Below are 21805 nucleotides of genomic sequence, written 5' to 3' on the forward strand. Positions count from 1 at the left end.
GAATACAGACGCCACTCTGATCCCAGATCCCACTCTCAATACAACACCAATCTGAACACAGAGCCCACTCTCAACATAGATACCACTCTCAACACAGACCCCTGTCTGAAAACCGACCCCGCTCTGAAGACAATCACCATTCTGAATAGAGACCCCACTCTGAAAACCGACCCCACTCTGAACACGGACCCCACTCTGAACACGGACCCCACTCTGAACACGTACCCCACTCTGAACACAGAACCCACTCTGAACACAGACCCCACTCTGAACATGGACCCCACTCTGAACACGGACCCCACTCGGAACACGGACCCCACTCTGAACACGGACCCTACTCTGAACACGGACCCCACTCTGAACACGGACCCACATTGAACACGGACCCCAATCTAAACACAGACCCCACTCTGAACACGGACCCCACTCTGAACACGGACCCCACTCTGAACATGGAACACACACTGAACACGGGCCCCACTCTGAACATGGACCCCACTCTGAACACAGACCCCACTCTGAACACGGACCCCACTCTGAACATGGACCCCACTCTGAACACGGATCCCACTCTGAACACAGATCCCACTCTGAACACGGACCCAACTCTGAATACGGACCCCACTCTGAACAGGGACCTCACTCTGAACACGACCCCACTCTGAACACGGACCCCACTCTGAACACGGACCCCACTCTGAGCACGGACCCCACTCTGAACATGGACCCCACTCTGAACACGGATCCCACTCTGAACACGGACCCAACTCTAAATACGGACCCCACTCTGAACAGGGACCTCACTCTGAACACGACCCCACTCTGAACACGGACCCCACTCTGAACACGGACCCCACTCTGAGCACGGACCCCACTCTGAACGCGGAACCCACTGTGAACACGGAAACCACTGTGATAACTGCGGGCCCACTCTGAACACGGACACCATGCTGAACACGGACCCCACACTGAACACGGGCCCCGTATGAACATGCACCCCACACAGAACACGGATCCCACTCTGAACATGGATACCACTCTGAACAAAGACACCACTCTGAAGACGGACACCACACTGAACACGGACCCCACTCTGAACACAGATCCCACTCTGAACACAAACCCCACTCTCAAGACAGAAGCGATTCTGAATACAGACGCCACTCTGATCCCAGATCCCACTCTGAGTACAACACCAATCTGAACTCAGAGCCCACTCTGAACATAGATACCACTCTCAACGCAGACCCCTGTCTGAACACCGACCCTGCTCTGAAGACAATCACCATTCTGAACAGAGACCCCACTCTGAAAACCGACCCCACTCTGAACACAGACCCCACTCTGAACACGGACCCCACTCTGAACACGTACCCCACTCTGAACACGGAACCCACTCTGAACACGGACACCACTCTGAACACGGACCCCACTCTGAACACGGACCCCACTCTGAACACGGACCCCACTCTGAACACAGAACCCACTCTGAACACAGGCCCCACTCTGAACACAGGCCCCACTCTGAACACAGGCCCCACTCTGAACACAGACCCCACTCTGAACACAGAACCCATTCTGAACACAGAAACATACAGAAAAAAGTCCCCACTCTGAACACAGATACCATGCTGAACACGGCCCCACTCTGAACCCTGACCCATCTCTGAACAGAGTCCCACATGGAACATGGGCCGAACTCTGAACACAGAGCCCACACTGAACACGGACCCCACTGTGAGCACGGAAACCACTGTGATAACTGCGGGCCCACTCTGAACACGGACACCATGCTGAACACGGACCCCACACTGAACACAGGCCCCGTATGAACACGCACCCCACACAGAACACGGATCCCACTCTGAACATGGATCCCACTCTGAACAAAGACACCACTCTGAAGACGGACACCACACTGAACATGGACCCCACTCTGAACACAGATCCCACTCTGAACACAAACCCCACTCTCAAGACAGAAGCCATTCTGAATACAGACGCCACTCTGATCCCAGATCCCACTCTCAATACAACACCAATCTGAACACAGAGCCCACTCTGAACATAGATACCACTCTCAACACAGACCCCTGTCTGAAAACCGACACCGCTCTGAAGACAATCACCATTCTGAATAGAGACCCCACTCTGAAAATCGACCCCACTCTGAACACAGACCCCACTCTGAACTCAGACCCCACTCTGAACACAGACCACACTCTACACATGGACCCCACTCTGAACACGGACCCCAATCTGAACACAGACCACACTCCACACATGGACCCCAATCTGAACACGGACCACACTCTAAACACAAATCCCACTCTGAACACAGACCCCACACTGACACAGACCCCACTCTAAACACAAACCCCACACTGAATACAGACCCCACTCTAAACACAAACCCCACTCTGAACACAGACCCCAATCTAAACACAAACCCCACTCTGAACACAGACCCCACTCTGAACACAAATCCCACTCTGAACACGGACCTCACTCTGAACACAGACCACACTCTGCACATGGACCCCACTCGGAACACGGACCCCACTCTAAACACAAACCCCACTCTGATCCCAGATCCCACTCTGAATACAACACCAACCTGAACACAGAGCCCACTCTGAACATAGATACCACTCTCAACACAGACCCCTGTCTGAACACCCACCCCGCTCTGAAGACAATCACCATTCTGAATAGAGACCCCACTCTGAAAACCGACCCCACTCTGAACACGGACCCCACTCTGAACACGGACCCCACTCTGAAAAGGGACACCACTCTGAACACAGACCCCGCTCTGAACACGGACCACACACTGAACACGGGCCCCACTCTGAACACGGACCCCACTCTGAACACGGACCCCACTCTGAACACGGACCCCACTCTGAACACGGACCCCACTCTGAACACGGACCCCACTCTGAACACGGATCCCACTCTGAACACGGACCCAACTCTGAATATGGACCCCACTCTGAACAGGGACCTCAGTCTGAACACGACCCCACTCTGAACACGGACCCCACTCTGAACACCGACCCCAGTCTGAACACGGACCCCACTCTGAACACGGCCCCCACTCTGAACTCGGAGCCCAATCTGAACACGGAACCCACTCTGAACATGGAACCCACTCTGAACACGGACCCCACTCTGAATACCGACCACACTCTGAACATGGACCCCAAGCTGAACACAGCCCACAGTCTAAACATGGACACCACTCTGAAAACAGACCCCATTCAGGATACAGACCCCACTTTGAACATGGACACCGCTCTGCACACGGACCCCACTCTGAAGACGGACCCCACTCTGAACATGGACCCTCCTCTGTACACCGAGGCCACTCTGAACACAGACCCCACTCTTAACACAGACCCCACACTGAACACAGAACCCATCTGAACAAAGACGCCCCTCTGAACACGGCCAGCACACTGAACACGGACCACACTCTGATCACAGATGCAACAATGAACACGGACCGCACTCTGAACACGAATTGAACTCTGAACACAGACCCCACTCTGAACACAGACCCGATTCTGAGCACTGACACCACTGTGCACAGGGACCCCACTCTGAACACGGACCCCACTCTGAACATGGTCCCCACTCTGAACATGGTCCCCACTCTGAACACAGACCCCACTCTGAACACGGAACCCACTCTGAACATGGACGCAACCCTGAACATGGACCCCACTCTGAACATGGACCCCACACTGAACACGGACCCCACTCTGAGCACTGACACCACTCTGCAAACTGACCCCACTCTGAACACGGACACAACTCTGAACACGGAACCCACTCTGAACATGGACGCAACCCTGAACATGGACCCCACTCTGAACATGGACCCCACACTGAACACGGACCCCACTCTGAACACGGACCCCACTATGAACACGGACCCCACTCTGAAAAGGGACCCCACTCTGAACATGGACACCACTCTGAACATGGACCCCACTCTGAACACGGACCCCACTCTGAACACGGACCCCACTCCGAACATGGACCCCACTCTGAACACGGACCTCACTCCGAACACGGACCCCACTCCGAACACGGACCCCACTCTGAACACGGACCTCACTCCGAACACGGACCCCACTCTGAACACGGACCCCACTCTGAACACGGACCCCACTCTGAACACGGACCCCACTCTGAACACTGACCCCACTCTGAACACGGACCCCACTCTGAACACGGACCCCACTCTGAACAGCGACCCCACTCTGAACACGGACCACACTCTGAACACGGACCCCACTCTGAACACGGATACCACTCTGAACACAGACCCCACTCTGAACACGGACCCCACTCTGAACACGGACCCCACTCTCAACACGGACCCCACTCTGAACACGGATCCCACTCTGAACACGGACCCAACTCTGAATACGGACCCCACTCTGAACAGGGACATCACTCGGAACACGACCCCACTCTGAACATGGATCGCACTCTGAACACGGACCCCAATCTGAACACGGACACTACTCTGAACACGGACCCCACTCTGAACACGGACCCCACTCTGAACACGGACCCCACTCTGAACTCGGAGCCCACTCTGAACACGGAACCCACTCTGAACATGGACCCCACTCTGAACATGGACCCCACTCTGAATACAGACCACACTCTGAACATGGACCCAAGCTGAACACAGCCCACACTCTAAACATGGACACCACTCTGAAAACAGACCCCATTCGGAATACAGACCCCACTTTGAACATGGACACCACTCTGCACACGGACCCAACTCTGAAGGCGGACCCCACTCTGAACATGGACCCCCCTCTGTACACCGAGAGCACTCTGAACACAGAGCCCACTCTTAACACAGACACCACACTGAACACAGAACCCATCTGAACACAGACGGCCCTCTGAACACGGACCCCCCACACTGAACATGGACCACACTCTGATCACAGACGCCACAATGAACACGGACCACATTCTGAACACGAATTGCGCTCCGAACACAGACAGCACTCTGAACACAGACCCCACTCTGAGCACTGACACCACTCTGCAAACAGACCCCACTCTGAACACGGACACCACTCTGAACACGGACCACACTCTGAATACGGATCCCACTCTGAACACGGACCCCACTCTGAACACGGACCCCACTCTGAACACGGACCCCACTCTGAACACGGACCCCACTCTGAACACGGACCCCACTCTGAACACGGAACCCACTCTGAACACGGACCCCACTCTGAACACGGACCCCACTCTGAACACGGACCCCACTCTGAACACAGACCCCACTCTGAACACGGACCCCACACTGAACACGGACCCCACTCTGAACACGGACCCCACTCTGAACACGGACCCCACTCTGAACACGGGCCCCTCTCTGAACACGGACCCCACTCTGAACACGGACCTCACTCTGAACACGGACCCCACTCTGAACACGGACCCCACTCTGAACACGGACCCAACTCTGGACACTGACCCCACTCTGAACACGGACCCCACTCTGAACACGGACCCCACTCTGAACACGGACCCCACTCTGAACACGGACCCCACTCTGAACACGGACCCCACTCTGAACACGTACCCCACTCTGAACACAGACCCCACTCTGAACACGGACCCCACTCTGAACACGGACCCCACTCTGAACACGGACCACACTCTGAACACGGACCCCACTCTGAACACGGACCCCACTCTGAACAGGGACCCCACTTTCAACACGGACCCCACTCTGAACACGGAACCCACTCTCAACACGGACCCCACTCTGAACACGGATCCCACTCTGAACATGGACCCAACTCTGAATAGGAACCCCACTCTGAACAGGGACATCATTCTGAACATGACCCCACTCTGAACACGGATCGCACTCTGAACACGGACCCCACTCTGAACACGGACACCACTCTGAACACGGACCCCACTCTGAACACGGACCCCACTCTGAACACGGACCCCACTCTGAACTCGGAGCCCACTCTGAACACGGAACCCACTCTGAACATGGACCCCACTCTGAACATGGACCCCACTCTGAATACAGACCACACTCTGAACATGGACCCAAGCTGAACACAGCCCACACTCTAAACATGGACACCACTCTGAAAACAGACCCCATTCGGAATACAGACCCCACTTTGCACATGGACACCACTCTGCACACGGACCCCAATCTGAACACGGACCCCACTCTGAACACGGTGCCCACTCTGAACACGGAGCCCACTCTGAACACGGAGACCACTCTGAACACGGAGCCCACTCTGAACACGGGTCCCACTCTGAACACGGACCCCACTCTGAACACGGACCCCACTCTGAACATAGACCCCACTCTAAAAACAGACGCCACTCTGAAAACAGAACCCACTCTGAACATAGACCCCATTCTGAACAAGGACACCATTCTCAATACGGACCCCACTCAGAAAAGAGGCCACACTCTGAACAGAGACCCCACCCTGAACATCGGACACACTCTGAACAAGCATTGCACTCTGGACACAGACCCCACTCTGAACACAGAGCATTCTCTGATCACTGACACCACGTTGCACATGGACCCCATTCTGATCACGGACCCCACTCTGAACACAGACCCCACTCTCAACAAGGACACCATTCTCAACACGGACCCCACTCAGAAAAGAGACCCCACTCAGAACAGGGAACCCCACTCTGAACACAGACACCACTCAGAACACAGACCCCATTCTGAAAACGGACCACTCTCTGAATATGGACATCACTCTGAACACGGACCCCACTCTCAACACGGACCACACTCTGAACACGGACCCCACTCTGAACACAGACACCACTCTGAACACAGACACCACTCTGAACACAGACACCACTCTGAACACAGACCCCACTCTGAACACAGACCCAGCTGTGAACACGGACCCCACTCTGAACATGGACCCCACTCTGAACACAGATCCCACTATGAACACGGACACCACTCTGAACACAGACGCACCTCTGAACACGGACCCTATTCTGAACACGGACCCCACTCTGAACACGGACCCGAATCTGAAGACGAACCCCACTCTGAACATGGAACACACTCTGTACACAGGCCCCATTCTGAACCCAGGCCCCTTTCTGAACACAGGCCCCACTCTGAATATAGGCCTCACTCTGAAAACAGTCCCCCTCTGAACACAGATCCCACTCTGAACACGGATCCCAGTCTGAAAACAGACCCCACTCAGATCACAGACACAACACTGAACACGGATCCCACTCTGAACACGGACCCCACTCTGAACACGGACCCCACTCTGAACACGGACCCCACTCTGAACACGGACCCCACTCTGAACACGGACCCCACTCTGAACGCAGACCCCACTCTGAACGCAGACCCCACTCTGAACACAAACCCCACTCTCAAGACAGAAGCCATTCTGAATACAGACGCCACTCTGATCCCAGATCCCACTCTGAACATGGAACCCACTCTGAACATGGACCCCACTCTGAACACGGACCCCACTCTGAACACGGACCCCACTCTGAACACGGACCCCACTCTGAACACGGACCCCACTCTGAACACGGAACCCACTCTGAACACGGACCCCACTCTGAACACAGACCCCACTCTGAACACAGACCCAGCTGTGAACACGGACCCCACTCTGAACATGGACCCCACTCTGAACACAGATCCCACTATGAACACGGACACCACTCTGAACACAGACGCACCTCTGAACACGGACCCTATTCTGAACACGGACCCCACACTGAACACGGACCCGAATCTGAAGACGAATCCCACTCTGAACATGGAACACACTCTGTACACAGGCCCCATTCTGAACCCAGGCCCCTTTCTGAACACAGGCCCCACTCTGAATATAGGCCTCACTCTGAAAACAGTCCCCCTCTGAACACAGATCCCACTCTGAACACGGATCCCAGTCTGAAAACAGACCCCACTCAGATCACAGACACAACACTGAACACGGACCCCACTCTGAACACGGACCCCACTCTGAACACGGACCCCACTCTGAACACGGACCCCACTCTGAACACGGACCCCACTCTGAACGTGGACCCCACTCTGAACGCAGACCCCACTCTGAACACAAACCCCACTCTCAAGACAGAAGCCATTCTGAATACAGACGCCACTCTGATCCCAGATCCCACTCTCAATACAACACCAATCTGAACACAGAGCCCACTCTGAACATAGATACCACTCTCAACACAGACCCCTGTCTGAAAACCGACCCCGCTCTGAAGACAATCACCATTCTGAATAGAGACCCCACTCTGAAAACCGACGCCACTCTGAACACGGACCGCACTCTGAACACGGACCCCACTCTGAACACGTACCCCACTCTGAACACAGAACCCACTCTGAACACATACCCCACTCTGAACATGGACCCCACTCTGAACACGGACCCCACTCGGAACACGGACCCCACTCTGAACACGGACCCTACTCTGAACACGGACCCCACTCTGAACACGGACCCACATTGAACACGGACCCCAATCTGAACACAGACCCCACTCTGAACATGGACCCCACTCTGAACACGGACCCCACTCTGAACACGGACCCCACTCTGAACACGGACCCCACTCTGAACATGGAACACACACTGAACACGGGCCCCACTCTGAACATGGACCCCACTCTGAACACGGACCCCACTCTGAACACGGACCCCACTCTGAACATGGACCACACTCTGAACATGGATCCCACTCTGAACACGGATCCCACTCTGAACACAGACCCAACTCTGAATACGGACCCCACTCTGAACAGGGACCTCACTCTGAACACGACCCCACTCTGAACACGGACCCCACTCTGAACACGGACCCCACTCTGAGCACGGACCCCACTCTGAACATGGACCCCACTCTGAACATGGATCCCACTCTGAACACGGACCCAACTCTAAATACGGACCCCACTCTGAACAGGAACCTCACTCTGAACACGACCCCACTCTGAACACGGACCCCACTCTGAACACGGACCCCACTCTGAGCACGGACCCCACTCTGAACGTGGACCCCACTGTGAACACGGAAACCACTGTGATAACTGCGGGCCCACTCTGAACACGGACACCATGCTGAACACGGACCCCACACTGAACACGGGCCCCGTATGAACATGCACCACACACAGAACACGGATCCCACTCTGAACATGGATCCCACTCTGAACAAAGACACCACTCTGAAGACGGACACCACACTGAACACGGACCCCACTCTGAACACAGATCCCACTCTGAACACAAACCCCACTCTCAAGACAGAAGCGATTCTGAATACAGACGCCACTCTGATCCCAGATCCCACTCTGAGTACAACACCAATCTGAACTCAGAGCCCACTCTGAACATAGATACCACTCTCAACGCAGACCCCTGTCTGAACACCGACCCTGCTCTGAAGACAATCACCATTCTGAACAGAGACCCCACTCTGAAAACCGACCCCACTCTGAACACAGACCCCACTCTGAACACGGACCCCACTCTGAACACAGACCCCACTCTGAACACGGACCCCACTCTGAACACGGACCACACTCTGAACGCGGACCCCACTCTGAACACGGACCCCACTCTGAAGACGGACCCCACTCTGAACACGGACCCCACTCTGAACACGGACCCCACTCTCAACACGGACCCCACTCTCAACACGGACCCAACTCTGAACACGGATCCCACTCTGAACACGGACCAAACTCTGAATAGGAACCCCACTCGGAACAGGGACATCACTCTGAACACGACCCCACTCTGAACACGGATCGCACTCTGAACACGGACCCCACTCTGAACATGGACACCACTCTGAACACGGACCCCACTCTGAACACGGACCCCACTCTGAACACGGACCCCACTCTGAACACGGACCCCACTCTGAACTCAGAGCCCACTCTGAACACGGAACCCACTCTGAACATGGACCCCACTCTGAACACGGACCCCACTCTGAATACAGACCACACTCTGAACATGGACCCAAGCTGAACACAGCCCACACTCTAAACATGGACACCACTCTGAAAACAGACCCCATTCAGAATACAGACCCCACTTTGAACATGGACACCACTCTGCACACGGACCCCACTCTGAAGACGGACCCCACTCTGAACATGGACCCCCCTCTGTACACCGAGGCCACTCTGAACACAGACCCCACTCTTAACACAGACCCCACACTGAACACAGAACCCATCTGAACAAAGACGCCCCTCTGAACACGGCCACCACACTGAACACGGACCACACTCTCATCACAGATGCCACAATGAACACGGACCGCACTCTGAACACGAATTGAACTCTGAACACGGACCCCACTCTGAACACAGACCCGATTCTGAGCACTGACACCACTGTGCACAGGGATCCCACTCTGAACACGGACCCCACTCTGAACATGGTCCCCACTCTGAACATGGTCCCCACTCTGAACACAGACCCCACTCTGAAAACGGAACCCACTCTGAGCACTGACACCACTCTGCAAACAGACCCCACTCTGAACACGGACACAACTCTGAACACGGACCACACTCTGAACACGGACCCCACTCTGAACACGGATGCCACTCTGAAAACGGACCCCACTCTGAACACGGACCCCACTCTGAACACGGACCCCACTCTGAACACGGAACCCACTCTGAACACGGACCCCACTCTGAACACGAACCCCACTCTGAACACGGACCCCACTCTGAACACGGACCCCACTCTGAACACGGACCCCACACTGAACACGGACCCCACTCTGAACACGGACCCCACTCTGAACACGGACCCCACTCTGAACACGGGCCCCTCTCTGAACACGGACCCCACTCTTAACACGGACCTCACTCTTAACACGGACCTCACTCTGAACACGGACCCCACTCTGAACACGGACACCACTCTGAACACGGACCCAACTCTGGACACGGACCTCACTCTGAACACGGACCCCACTCTGAACACGGACCCCACTCTGAACATGGACCCCACTCTGAACACGGACCCCACTCTGAACACGGACCCCACTCTGAACACGTACCCCACTCTGAACACGGACCACACTCTGAACGCGGACCCCACTCTGAACACGGACCCCACTCTGAACACGGACCCCACTCTGAACACGGACCCCACTCTGAACACGGACCCCACTCTCAACACGGACCACACTCTCAACACGGACCCCACTCTGAACACGGATCCCACTCTGAACACGGACCCAACTCTGAATAGGAACCCCACTCTGAATAGGGACATCACTCTCAACACGACCCCACTCTGAACACGGATCGCACTCTGAACACGGACCCCACTCTGAACACGGACACCACTCTGAACATGGACCCCACTCTGAACACGGACCCCACTCTGAACACGGACCCCACTCTGAACACGGACCCCACTCTGAACTCGGAGCCCACTCTGAACACGGAACCCACTCTGAACATGGACCCCACTCTGAACACGGACCCCACTCTGAATACAGACCACACTCTGAACATGGACCCAAGCTGAACACAGCCCACACTCTAAACATGGACACCACTCTGAAAACAGACCCCATTCGGAATACAGACCCCACTTTGCACATGGACACCACTCTGCACACGGACCCCACTCTGAACACGGACCACACTCTGAACACGGAGCCCACTCTGAACACGGAGCCCACTCTGAACACGGAGACCACTCTGAACACGGAGCCCACTCTGAACACGGATCCCACTCTGAACATGGACCCCACTCTGAACACGGACCCCACTCTGAACATAGAAACCACTCTAAAAACAGACGCCACTCTGAAAACAGAACCCACTCTGAACATAGACCCCATTCTGAACAAGGACACCATTCTCAACACGGACCCCACTCAGAAAAGAGGCCACACTCTGAACAGAGACCCCACCCTGAACATCGGACACGCTCTGAACACGCATTGCACTCTGGACACAGACCCCACTCTGAACACAGAGCTTTCTCTGATCACTGACACCACGTTGCACATGGACCCCATTCTGATCACGGACCCCACTCTGAACACAGACCCCACTCTGTACATAGAACCCACTCTAAAAACAGACGCCACTCTGAAAACAGAACCCACTCTGAACATAGACCCCATTCTGAACAAGGACACCATTCTCAACACGGACCCCACTCAGAAAAGAGGCCACACTCTGAACAGAGACCCCACCCTGAACATCGGACACACTCTGAACACGCATTGCACTCTGGACACAGACTCCACTCTGAACACAGAGCTTTCTCTGATCACTGACACCACGTTGCACATGGACTCCATTCTGATCACGGACCCCACTCTGAACACAGACCCCACTCTCAACAAGGACACCATTCTCAACACGGACCCCACTCAGAAAAGAGACCCCACTCAGAACAGGGAACCCCACTCTGAACACAGACACCACTCAGAACACAGACCCCATTCTGAAAACGGACCACTCTCTGAATATGGACATCACTCTGAACACGGACCCCACTCTCAACACGGACCACACTTTGAACACGGACCCCACTCTGAACACAGACACCACTCTGAACACAGACACCACTCTGAACACAGGCCCCACTCTGAACACAGACCCCACTCTGAATACAGACCCAGCTGTGAACACGGACTCCACTCTGAACATGGACCCCACTCTGAACACAGATCCCACTATGAACACGGACACCACTCTGAACACAGACGCACCTCTGAACACGGACCCTATTCTGAACATGGACCCCACTCTGAACACGGACCCGAATCTGAAGACGAACCCCACTCTGAACATGGAACACACTCTGTACACAGGCCCCATTCTGAACCCAGGCCCCTTTCTGAACACAGGCCCCACTCTGAATATAGGCCACACTCTGAAAACAGTCCCCCTCTGAACACAGATCTAACTCTGAACGCGGATCCCAGTCTGAAAACAGACCCCACTCAGATCACAGACACAACACTGAACACGGACCCCACTCTGAACACCCATTGCACTCTGAACACAGACACCGCTCTGAACACAGACACCACTCTGAACACTGACAACAACTTTGCACACGGACACCAATCTGAAGACGGATCCCACTCTGAACATGGACCCCACTCTGAACACGGAGCCCACACTGAACACGGACCCCACTCTGAACACGGACACCACTCTGAACATGGACCCCACTCTGAACACAGACCCCACTCTGAACACGGACCCCACTCTGTACATGGACCCCACTCTGAACACAGACCCCACTCTGAACACGGAACCCACTCTGAACATGGACCCCACTCTGAACACGGACCCCACTCTGAACACGGACCCCACTCTGAACACGGACCCCACTCTGAATACGGAACCCACTCTGAACACGGACCCCACTCTGAACACGGACCCCACTCTGAACACGGACCACACTCTGAACACGGACCCCACTCTGAACACGGACCCCACTCTGAACACAGATCCCACTCTGAACACGGAACCTTCTCTGAACACGAACCCCACTCTCAACACGGACCCCACTCTGAACATGGAGCCCACTCTGAACACGGACCCCACTCTGAACACGGAGCCTACTCTGAACACGGACCCCACTCTGAACACGGAGCCCACTCTGAACACGGACCCCACTCTGAACACGGAGCCCACACTGAACACGGAGCCCACTCTGAACACGGAGACCACTCTGAACACGGATCCCACTCTGAACACGGATCCCACTCTGAACATGGACCCCACTCTGAACACGGACCCCACTCTGAACATCGACCCCACTCTAAAAACAGACGCCACTCTGAAAACAGAACCCACTCTGAACATTGACCCCATTCTGAACAAGGACACCATTCTCAACACGGACCCCACTCAGAAAAGAGGCCACACTCTGAACAGAGACCCCACCCTGAACATCGGACACACTCTGAACACGCATTGCACTCTGGACACAGACCCCACTCTGAACACAGAGCTTTCTCTGATCACTGACACCACGTTGCACATGGACCCCATTCTGATCACGGACCCCACTCTGAACACAGACCCCACTCTGTACATAGACCCCACTCTAAAAACAGACGCCACTCTGAAAACAGAACCCACTCTGAACATAGACCCCATTCTGAACAAGGACACCATTCTCAACACGGACCCCACTCAGAAAAGAGGCCACACTCTGAACAGAGACCCCACCCTGAACATCGGACACACTCTGAACACGCATTGCACTCTGGACACAGACTCCACTCTGAACACAGAGCTTTCTCTGATCACTGACACCACGTTGCACATGGACTCCATTCTGATCACGGACCCCACTCTGAACACAGACCCCACTCTCAACAAGGACACCATTCTCAACACGGACCCCACTCAGAAAAGAGACCCCACTCAGAACAGGGAACCCCACTCTGAACACAGACACCACTCAGAACACAGACCCCATTCTGAAAATGGACCACTCTCTGAATATGGACATCACTCTGAACACGGACCCCACTCTCAACACGGACCACACTTTGAACACGGACCCCACTCTGAACACAGACACCACTCTGAACACAGACACCACTCTGAACACAGGCCCCACTCTGAACACAGACCCCACTCTGAATACAGACCCAGCTGTGAACACGGACTCCACTCTGAACATGGACCCCACTCTGAACACAGATCCCACTATGAACACGGACACCACTCTGAACACAGACGCACCTCTGAACACGGACCCTATTCTGAACATGGACCCCACTCTGAACACGGACCCGAATCTGAAGACGAACCCCACTCTGAACATGGAACACACTCTGTACACAGGCCCCATTCTGAACCCAGGCCCCTTTCTGAACACAGGCCCCACTCTGAATATAGGCCACACTCTGAAAACAGTCCCCCTCTGAACACAGATCTAACTCTGAACACGGATCCCAGTCTGAAAACAGACCCCACTCAGATCACAGACACAACACTGAACACGGACCCCACTCTGAACACCCATTGCACTCTGAACACAGACACCGCTCTGAACACAGACACCACTCTGAACACTGACAACAACTTTGCACACGGACACCAATCTGAAGACGGATCCCACTCTGAACATGGACCCCACTCTGAAAACGGAGCCCACACTGAACACGGACCCCACTCTGAACACGGACACCACTCTGAACATGGACCCCACTCTGAACACAGACCCCACTCTGAACACGGACCCCACTCTGTACATGGACCCCACTCTGAACACAGACCCCACTCTGAACACGGAACCCACTCTGAACATGGACCCCACTCTGAACACGGACCCCACTCTGAACACGGACCCCACTCTGAATACGGACCCCACTCTGAACACGGACCCCACTCTGAATACGGAACCCACTCTGAACACGGACCCCACTCTGAACACGGACCCCACTCTGAACACGGACCACACTCTGAACACGGACCCCACTCTGAACACGGACCCCACTCTGAACACAGATCCCACTCTGAACACGGAACCTTCTCTGAACACGAACCCCACTCTCAAAACGGACCCCACTCTGAACATGGACCCCACTCTGAACACGGAGCCAACTCTGAACACGGACCCCACTCTGAACACGGAGCCCACTCTGAACACGGACCCCACTCTGAACACGGAGCCCACACTGAACACGGAGCCCACTCTGAACACGGAGACCACTCTGAACACGGATCCCACTCTGAACACGGATCCCACTCTGAACATGGACCCCACTCTGAACACGGACCCCACTCTGAACATCGACCCCACTCTAAAAACAGACGCCACTCTGAAAACAGAACCCACTCTGAACATTGACCCCATTCTGAACAAGGACACCATTCTCAACACGGACCCCACTCAGAAAAGAGGCCACACTCTGAACAGAGACCCCACCCTGAACATCGGACACACTCTGAACACGCATTGCACTCTGGACACAGACCCCACTCTGAACACAGAGCTTTCTCTGATCACTGACACCGCGTTGCACATGGACCCCATTCTGATCACGGACCCCACTCTGAACACAGACCCCACTCTCAACAAGGACACCATTCTCAACACGGACCCCACTCAGAAAAGAGACCCCACTCAGACCAGGGAACCCCACTCTGAACACAGTCACCACTTAGAACACAGACCCCATTCTGAAAACGGACCCCTCTCTGAATATGGACATCACTCTGAACACGGACCCCACTCTCAACACGGACCACACTCTGAACACGGACCCCACTCTGAACACAGACACCACTCTGAACACAGACACCACTCTGAACACAGGCCCCACTCTGAACACAGACCCCACTCTGAACACAGACCCAGCTGTGAACACGGACCCCACTCTGAACATGGACCCCACTCTGAACACAGATCCCACTATGAACACGGACACCACTCTGAACACAGACGCACCTCTGAACACGGACCCTATTCTGAACACGGTCCCCACTCTGAACACGGACCCGAATCTGAAGACGAACCCCACTCTGAACATGGAACACACTCTGTACACAGGCCCCATTCTGAACCCAGGCCCCTTTCTGAACACAGGCCCCACTCTGAATCTAGGCCCCACTCTGAAAACAGTCCCCCTCTGAACACAGATCCCACTCTGAACACGGATCCCAGTCTGAAAACAGACCCCACTCAGATCACAGACACAACACTGAACACGGACCCCACTCTGAACACAGACCCCACTCTGAACACGGACCCCACTCTGAACACGGACCCCACTCTGAACATGGAACCCACTCTCAACATGGACCCCACTCTGAACACGGATCCCACTCTGAACACGGACCCAACTCTGAATACGGACCCCACTCTGAACAGGGACATCACTCTGAACATGACCCCACTCTGAACACGGATCGCACTCTGAACACGGACCCCACTCTGAACACGGGCCCCACTCTGAACACGGAACCCACTCTGAACTCGGAGCCCACTCTGAACACGGAACCCACTCTGAACATGGACCCCACTCTGAACACGGACCCCACTCTGAATACAGACCACACTCTGAACATGGACCCAAGCTGAACACAGCCCACACACTAAACATGGACACCACTCTGAAAACAGAACCCATTCGGAATACAGACCCCACTTTTAACATGGACACCACTCTGCACACGGACCCAAATCTGAAGGCGGACCCCACTCTGAACATGGACCCCCCTCTGTACACCGAGACGACTCTGAACACAGACCCCACTCTTAACACAGACCCCACACTGAACACAGAACCCATCTGAACACAGACGGCCCTCTGAACACGGACCCCACACTGAACATGGACCACACTCTGATCACAGACGCCACAATGAGCACGGACCACACTCTGAACACGAATTGCACTCTGAACACAGACAGCACTCTGAACACAGACCCCACTCTGAGCACTGACACCACTCTGCAAACAGACCCCACTCTGAACACGGAACCCACTCTGAACACGGACCACACTCTGAACACGGTCCCCACTCTGAACACGGACCCCACTCTGAACACGGACCCCACTCTGAACACGGACCCCACTCTGAACACGGACCCCACTCTGAACACGGAACCCACTCTGAACACGGACCCCACTCTGAACACGGACCCCACTCTGAACACGGACCCCACTCTGAACACGGACCCCACTCTGAACACGGACCCCACTCTGAACACGGACCCCACACTGAACACGGACCCCACTCTGAACACGGACCCCACTCTGAACACGGACCCCACTCTGAACATGGACCCCACTCTGAACACGGGCCCCTCTCTGAACACGGACCCCACTCTGAACACGGACTTCACTCTGAACACGGACCCCACTCTGAACACGGACCCCACTCTGAACACGGACCCCACTCTGAACACGGACCCCACTCTGAACACGGACCCCACTCTGAACACGGATCCCACTCTGAACACGGACCCCACTCTGAACAGGGACCCCACTCTGAACAGGGACCCCACTCTGAACACGGACCCCACTCTGACCACGGACCCCACTCTGAACACGTACCCCACTCTGAACATGGACCCCACTCTGAACACTGACCCCACTCTGAACACGGACCACACTCTGAACACGGACCCCACTCTGAACACGGACACAACTCTGAACACGTACCCCACTCTGAACACGGACCCCACTCTGAACACGGACCCCACTCTCAACACGGACCCCACTCTCAACACGGACCCCACTCTGAACACGGATCCCACTCTGAACACGGACCCAACTCTGAATACGGACCGCACTCTGAACAGGGACATCACTCTGAACACGACCCCACTCTGAACATGGATCGCACTCTGAACACGGACCCCACTCTGAACAAGGACACCACTCTGAACACGGACCCCACTCTGAACACGGAACCCATTCTGAACACGGACCCCACTCTGAACTCGGAGCCCACTCTGAACACGGAACCCACTCTGAACATGGATCCCACTCTGAACACGGACCCCACTCTGAATACAGACCACACTCTGAACATGGACCCAAGCTGAACACAGCCCACACTCTAAACATGGACACCACTCTGAAAACAGACCCCATTAGGAATACAGACCCCACTTTGAACATGGACACCACTCTGCACATGGACCAAACTCTGAAGGCGGACACCACTCTGAACATGGACCCCCCTCTGTACACCGAGACCACTCTGAACACAGACACCACTCTTAACACAGACCCCACACTGAACACAGAACCCATCTGAACACAGACGGCCCTCTGAACACGGACCCCACACTGAACATGGACCACACTCTGATCGCAGACGCCACAATGAACACGGACCACACTCTGAACACGAATTGCACTCTGAACACAGACAGCACTCTGAACACAGACCCCACTCTGAGCACTGACACCACTCTGCAAACAGACCCCACTCTGAACACGGACCCCACTCTGAACACAGACGCACCTCTGAACACGGACCCTATTCTGAACACGGTCCCCACTCTGAACACGGACCCGAATCTGAAGACGAACCCCACTCTGAACATGGAACACACTCTGTACACAGGCCCCATTCTGAACCCAGGCCCCTTTCTGAACACAGGCCCCACTCTGAATCTAGGCCCCACTCTGAAAACAGTCCCCCTCTGAACACAGATCCCACTCTGAACACGGATCCCAGTCTGAAAACAGACCCCACTCAGATCACAGACACAACACTGAACACGGACCCCACTCTGAACACAGACCCCACTCTGAACACGGACCCCACTCTGAACACGGACCCCACTCTGAACATGGAACCCACTCTCAACATGGACCCCACTCTGAACACGGATCCCACTCTGAACACGGACCCAACTCTGAATACGGACCCCACTCTGAACAGGGACATCACTCTGAACATGACCCCACTCTGAACACGGATCGCACTCTGAACACGGACCCCACTCTGAACACGGGCCCCACTCTGAACACGGAACCCACTCTGAACTCGGAGCCCACTCTGAACACGGAACCCACTCTGAACATGGACCCCTCTCTGAACACGGACCCCACTCTGAATACAGACCACACTCTGAACATGGACCCAAGCTGAACACAGCCCACACACTAAACATGGACACCACTCTGAAAACAGAACCCATTCGGAATACAGACCCCACTTTGAACATGGACACCACTCTGCACACGGACCCAAATCTGAAGGCGGACCCCACTCTGAACATGGACCCCCCTCTGTACACCGAGACGACTCTGAACACAGACCCCACTCTTAACACAGACCCCACACTGAACACAGAACCCATCTGAACACAGACGGCCCTCTGAACACGGACCCCACACTGAACATGGACCACACTCTGATCACAGACGCCACAATGAGCACGGACCACACTCTGAACACGAATTGCACTCTGAACACAGACAGCACTCTGAACACAGACCCCACTCTGAGCACTGACACCACTCTGCAAACAGACCCCACTCTGAACACGGAACCCACTCTGAACACGGACCACACTCTGAACACGGTCCCCACTCTGAACACGGACCCCACTCTGAACACGGACCCCACTCTGAACACGGACCCCACTCTGAACACGGACCCCACTCTGAACACGGAACCCACTCTGAACACGGACCCCACTCTGAACACGGACCCCACTCTGAACACGGACCCCACTCTGAACACGGACCCCACTCTGAACACGGACCCCACTCTGAACACGGACCCCACACTGAACACGGACCCCACTCTGAACACGGACCCCACTCTGAACACGGACCCCACTCTGAACATGGACCCCACTCTGAACACGGGCCCCTCTCTGAACACGGACCCCACTCTGAACACGGACTTCACTCTGAACACGGACCCCACTCTGAACACGGACCCCACTCTGAACACGGACCCCACTCTGAACACGGACCCCACTCTGAACACGGACCCCACTCTGAACACGGATCCCACTCTGAACACGGACCCCACTCTGAACAGGGACCCCACTCTGAACAGGGACCCCACTCTGAACACGGACCCCACTCTGACCACGGACCCCACTCTGAACACGTACCCCACTCTGAACATGGACCCCACTCTGAACACTGACCCCACTCTGAACACGGACCACACTCTGAACACGGACCCCACTCTGAACACGGACACAACTCTGAACACGTACCCCACTCTGAACACGGACCCCACTCTGAACACGGACCCCACTCTCAACACGGACCCCACTCTCAACACGGACCCCACTCTGAACACGGATCCCACTCTGAACACGGACCCAACTCTGAATACGGACCGCACTCTGAACAGGGACATCACTCTGAACACGACCCCACTCTGAACATGGATCGCACTCTGAACACGGACCCCACTCTGAACAAGGACACCACTCTGAACACGGACCCCACTCTGAACACGGAACCCATTCTGAACACGGACCCCACTCTGAACTCGGAGCCCACTCTGAACACGGAACCCACTCTGAACATGGATCCCACTCTGAACACGGACCCCACTCTGAATACAGACCACACTCTGAACATGGACCCAAGCTGAACACAGCCCACACTCTAAACATGGACACCACTCTGAAAACAGACCCCATTAGGAATACAGACCCCACTTTGAACATGGACACCACTCTGCACATGGACCAAACTCTGAAGGCGGACACCACTCTGAACATGGACCCCCCTCTGTACACCGAGACCACTCTGAACACAGACACCACTCTTAACACAGACCCCACACTGAACACAGAACCCATCTGAACACAGACGGCCCTCTGAACACGGACCCCACACTGAACATGGACCACACTCTGATCGCAGACGCCACAATGAACACGGACCACACTCTGAACACGAATTGCACTCTGAACACAGACAGCACTCTGAACACAGACCCCACTCTGAGCACTGACACCACTCTGCAAACAGACCCCACTCTGAACACGGACCCCACTCTGAACACGGACTACACTCTGAACACGGACCCCACTCTGAACACGGACCCCACTCTGAACACGGACCCCACTCTGAACACGGACCCCACTCTGAACACGGATCCCACTCTGAACACGGACCCCACTCTGAACACAGAACCCACTCTGAACACGGACCCCACTCTGAACACGGACCCCACTCTGAACACGGACCCCACTCTGAACACGGACCCCACTCTGAACAC

The sequence above is a fragment of the Somniosus microcephalus genome, unplaced genomic scaffold, assembly GCF_052327205.1.
Source record: "Somniosus microcephalus isolate GS21.2 unplaced genomic scaffold, FLI_Smic_1.0 unresolved_chr3, whole genome shotgun sequence".
In the NCBI taxonomy this organism is placed as follows: domain Eukaryota; kingdom Metazoa; phylum Chordata; class Chondrichthyes; order Squaliformes; family Somniosidae; genus Somniosus; species Somniosus microcephalus.